The 4,137-nt window shown below is 40.7% G+C and overlaps 1 long non-coding RNA gene and 2 other non-coding genes across 4 annotated transcripts; all 3 read left to right on the top strand.

Moving 5' to 3' along the window:
• The first annotated feature begins 768 nt into the window (after positions 1-768).
• On the top strand, positions 769-3,887 carry LOC142945869 (uncharacterized). Of its 2 annotated transcripts, XR_012952952.1 has the most exons (6): positions 769-854; positions 1,445-1,516; positions 2,463-2,507; positions 2,690-2,745; positions 3,029-3,144; positions 3,509-3,887. It is a non-coding gene; the product is annotated as an uncharacterized LOC142945869 (long non-coding RNA). The 2 variants fall into 2 exon arrangements; XR_012952951.1 differs by having other exon boundaries at positions 3,029-3,887.
• Positions 1,706-1,904, top strand: LOC142945883 (small nucleolar RNA SNORA74). The gene has a single exon (XR_012952954.1). It is a non-coding gene; the product is annotated as a small nucleolar RNA SNORA74 (small nucleolar RNA).
• On the top strand, positions 2,552-2,621 carry LOC142945884 (small nucleolar RNA SNORD63). Its single transcript, XR_012952955.1, has one exon. It is a non-coding gene; the product is annotated as a small nucleolar RNA SNORD63 (small nucleolar RNA).
• Positions 3,888-4,137: the final 250 nt, after the last annotated feature.

Below are 4,137 nucleotides of genomic sequence, written 5' to 3'. Positions count from 1 at the left end.
ACTCGACACGTCACATCAAAGATGTTTTATTGCAAAGATCACGACCTAACCTCGTCTAACTCCAATCTGAGAAACGCTGGCTGGCCAGTTGATCCCCCCCCCCCCCCCTCTAAAAAAAACTCTACGGATCTACACAGTTCACGTGGATGACATTTTGATTCAAAACGGCGTATTTCGCCAAAAAGCGACACGTTTGCAGGTATGATAATAACATAAAACGAATGCATATTTTTACCTTTAAAGAACATAATTCACATTGCATTATGGTTCCTCACATCTTGTCCTGTCTCTGTAAAAGACAAATGGCAGAAAACCCAACGGTAGCGTGTAGCTATAACCATAATCTCTATCTGGTAGGCCACATTATATAGAATACATCATGTATAACATCTGTGGTAAATGATGATCTTCCTCTTATGCTATAATACTATAATACTAATGCTATAATACTTGTCAGATGCAATAACATCTCCTCTATCCACTACAGGCCAGTAATAATAGTACTGCACCTGACCTGTACAGCCTGTACCAGGATCTTTGGAGTCATCTATAAATATAAACACTGAGTTTGAAAAATGCAAATACTATTAGTCCTGTACTGTGCGCATTACTGGAAGCTGCTCTGACTTGAAACCCCATTTACTTGCCAATTTTCCCGCCGGTTTTCTTGTTCAGGGGAAGATGAGGCAGTGGTACGTCTGCATCTAGTGTTGGACGATCTTTGGGAGAGCTTCCTTTCCCATGATGCACAGCGGCATACTGCACTTTATAAAGCTATGCTTGACTTCCGTTCTATCTCTTACACTTCTTGAAGCATGTTACGCGTAGGAGCGCTGAATTTACTCTCACGTAGGGTAAGTATTTCACAAGGTGTTGGTGTAATAACTTAACGTCCTCTGTTAGATAAAATATCAGTACCAAAGATTGAAAGGCTGAATATTTCTGGAAGCTAACGTTGATTACAAAAGCGCAACCTCAAGCACGTGAGTACACTAAAAGGGCTACTGTAAGCTAATAACGTTGTATGAACACGAATGTTGACGGTGGATACGAGTTTAAACCGAGCTTTAATGTAAAACATTAAACCTCAAAGTGTAGTAGGCATACTGTGCCCCGCGTAGGACTCTACTTAAGGAGACGGCCCTCAATTGGGTTAACGTTAGCATAAGCCGCGTGAAATGCTAACACAAATGGCGTTCATATATCAGTCTACCGCTGGGAGTCCTTGCAAAAGAGATCTTGTTTCTGCAGTCAAACTGTAAAATACTACTTTCATTCATGTGATATGGTTGATTAATGCGTAAATACTTTTACAGGTTTTATGACAATAAATCCCAACTTTCATGATCCCAACTGCACCTCATTGTAGACTCTGCCTGCCCACTAATTTTTGCTTTTGCATGCCTTTATTGTGCACCAATGTGTTTTATGTTGTCTCGTCCAGGTCTGCTGGGTCTCCTGTTAAACGAGTGCTGTGGCAGCCATGGGATAGTTAGCCTTGCCTTTGAGGCCAAAGGTGAATATACAAAACTTAATGACTTATTCCGGAAACCATCTGTCCCCTTTGACACTGCTTTGGTGACTTGACATTAAATTCTTAAGATGACCAAGGTGGAGCTCTGTATGAGACTCTGTGCAAGTTTCCCCCCCAACCCTACTTTCAGTTACTGATGCAGAACCCACATGGCTTTTCCCTTGCACCCTACCCAGCGCTCAGTCAGCTGACCAGGTGATGTGTCTGGCTCAGTGTTACAGCGCTGGTAGAGAAAGTCTCTGTACTGGCTCTAAGCTCTGCAGGTTCTGTTTTAGAGTCTGCTGCTTCTGAGCTGTTGCAGAGCATGGCCCAACGAGAGTGGCCTGTCCTGATCCAACAGCAGGGCAGGCCTAGTGAAGGGCCCCACATACTGACACTGTAACGGGAATGTAGAATGTTTCGTAGAAACCTGAGAAAAACCTTAACTTTTATTCTATTGCCTGTTACTACTGAAGGTTGAAATATAGTTTGTCTTGTAGGTTTAGGAAAATGTCCAATGTTGTGTGATTTTAAGATTATTATTATTCATAAGTTTAACATGACTGAATTTATCGCCTACATACAGATGATCGTACCAAGCATAATGAAAAACTTTTTTTAAATAATACTAATGCAGTTACTTATCTATATTTCTCAAGAATGTTAACGGTGGACTCTTAACCACCATTAACATTTGTGTTCATGGTGTATAATGTTCAGGCCACAATGGAAGCTAAAGAATGCATTTACAGGCAAGCTAATGTTATTTAATGGAAAAATAGCCTGAAGGTTTTACTGCAACTGAATGTGTCCCAGTTTTTTGGTTTTAAAATTAGTTTGGATAGCAAGGAGCTGTGGTCAGCTCAAATTGTTTCAACACAAATCTGACAAATGGTACCTGGTAAACTTTACTAAACCAAACTTTTCTTTGTTCATGCTTGTGTTGCAGGCAGAGCAGCGTGGGACTGAAAGTCCTGCTGCAGGCCGACTGATGGTGAGTGTGAAGGAACCAGTTGTACTAATGGAACAGTGATGTTAATGCAGTGATGACTAAAAATGTAACACATCATGCTGACAACACCATGGTGAACCATAAACACTGAGCATAGCAGCTAGTAATTGTCAGCAGTGATTGTGTAGTTTTCGGTTTACTGACTGCTCTTTATTTCTTTACAGGAGCATTTGGGGCAGGGGGCAGCAGGACAATCTGCAGTGAACTGACACTGCTCTGGGTATGTATGACATCCTGTCCGCCTGGAAACAAAAGGGATGCTCACTATTATTATGTTTCTAGCATGTAGATGTAAACCCAATTGTGTACTGCCATGGCAGAGGCCTCCTCTCTGCTGTGGAATCTTTACATTGGGAGAGAAACCTCAGGACTTTTGGCACAGATTTAAGTAAAAACATTTATTATAACCTGACTGAAGACCTGAAACACATTTCTTTAAATATGTCTATTACGCTAAACTTGGTCTGTGGGCTGTCTGGTGATGTTTGATCTGTGTTTTCTAGTTCAGTGTATTCCTGCCAGGCCGGAGGATCAGTCCACCCGCTGAGACCTGACTGGGTGCATCCCTGTCTGCTCAACATGATCGAGGCTCTAAACACAACTGGTCTCATACATTTTGGTGAATAATGTCCTGAAGGAATCTACAGGAAATTATCTGTTTAGATAGTCTATCATTAATATGGTGTATATATTCTGTCACACAAACAATTGTCATGTGTATAGACCTGACCTGGTTGAAGATTCAAGTATTTTGGTTTCTAGCATGTAGATGTAAACCCAATTGTGTACTGCCATGGCAGAGGCCTCCTCTCTGCTGTGGAATCTTTACATTGGGAGAGAAACCTCAGGACTTTTGGCACAGATTTAAGTAAAAACATTTATTATAACCTGACTGAAGACCTGAAACACATTTCTTTAAATATGTCTATTACGCTAAACTTGGTCTGTGGGCTGTCTGGTGATGTTTGATCTGTGTTTTCTAGTTCAGTGTATTCCTGCCAGGCCGGAGGATCAGTCCACCCGCTGAGACCTGACTGGGTGCATCCCTGTCTGCTCAACATGATCGAGGCTCTAAACACAACTGGTCTCATACATTTTGGTGAATAATGTCCTGAAGGAATCTACAGGAAATTATCTGTTTAGATAGTCTATCATTAATATGGTGTATATATTCTCTCACACAAACAATTGTCATGTGTATAGACCTGGTTGAAGATTCAAGTATTTTGGTTCTTTTGGCTGCCTACATTTGTATTTAAGGCTTTGTGGCATCTGTCTGTGAATATATTAAGACACTGCTTGTTGCTCTTAAGGCATTATCAAATGACCATGTTTTAATAAATAAAAAAAATCTGGATTTCCTGATGTTTCTGTTTACTGAAAACCATTTTTCTTTTTCCTGTTTGCAAATCGGAAGGTTAATAGGATTTGAGTTTATTGCTCCACCTACAGGAAATGCCTTTTTTCTGATCGTGTAGATTTAAACTGCCTTTTAAAGAGTAAATAAACAATTTTGGCAACAGTGCAGGCCTCATTAGTGCCCTGTTGTGCTTTGTCACTTGTTTGTCCATAGTTGACTCAAAGGGTTAAAGGATAATTTAAGTTTAGGGAG

The sequence above is a fragment of the Anarhichas minor genome, unplaced genomic scaffold (assembly GCF_050575085.1).
Source record: "Anarhichas minor isolate MPS153535 unplaced genomic scaffold, ASM5057508v1 ptg000008l, whole genome shotgun sequence".
Classification (NCBI taxonomy): Eukaryota; Metazoa; Chordata; class Actinopteri; order Perciformes; family Anarhichadidae; genus Anarhichas; species Anarhichas minor.
This window is presented reverse-complemented; position numbering and strand designations above follow the sequence as displayed.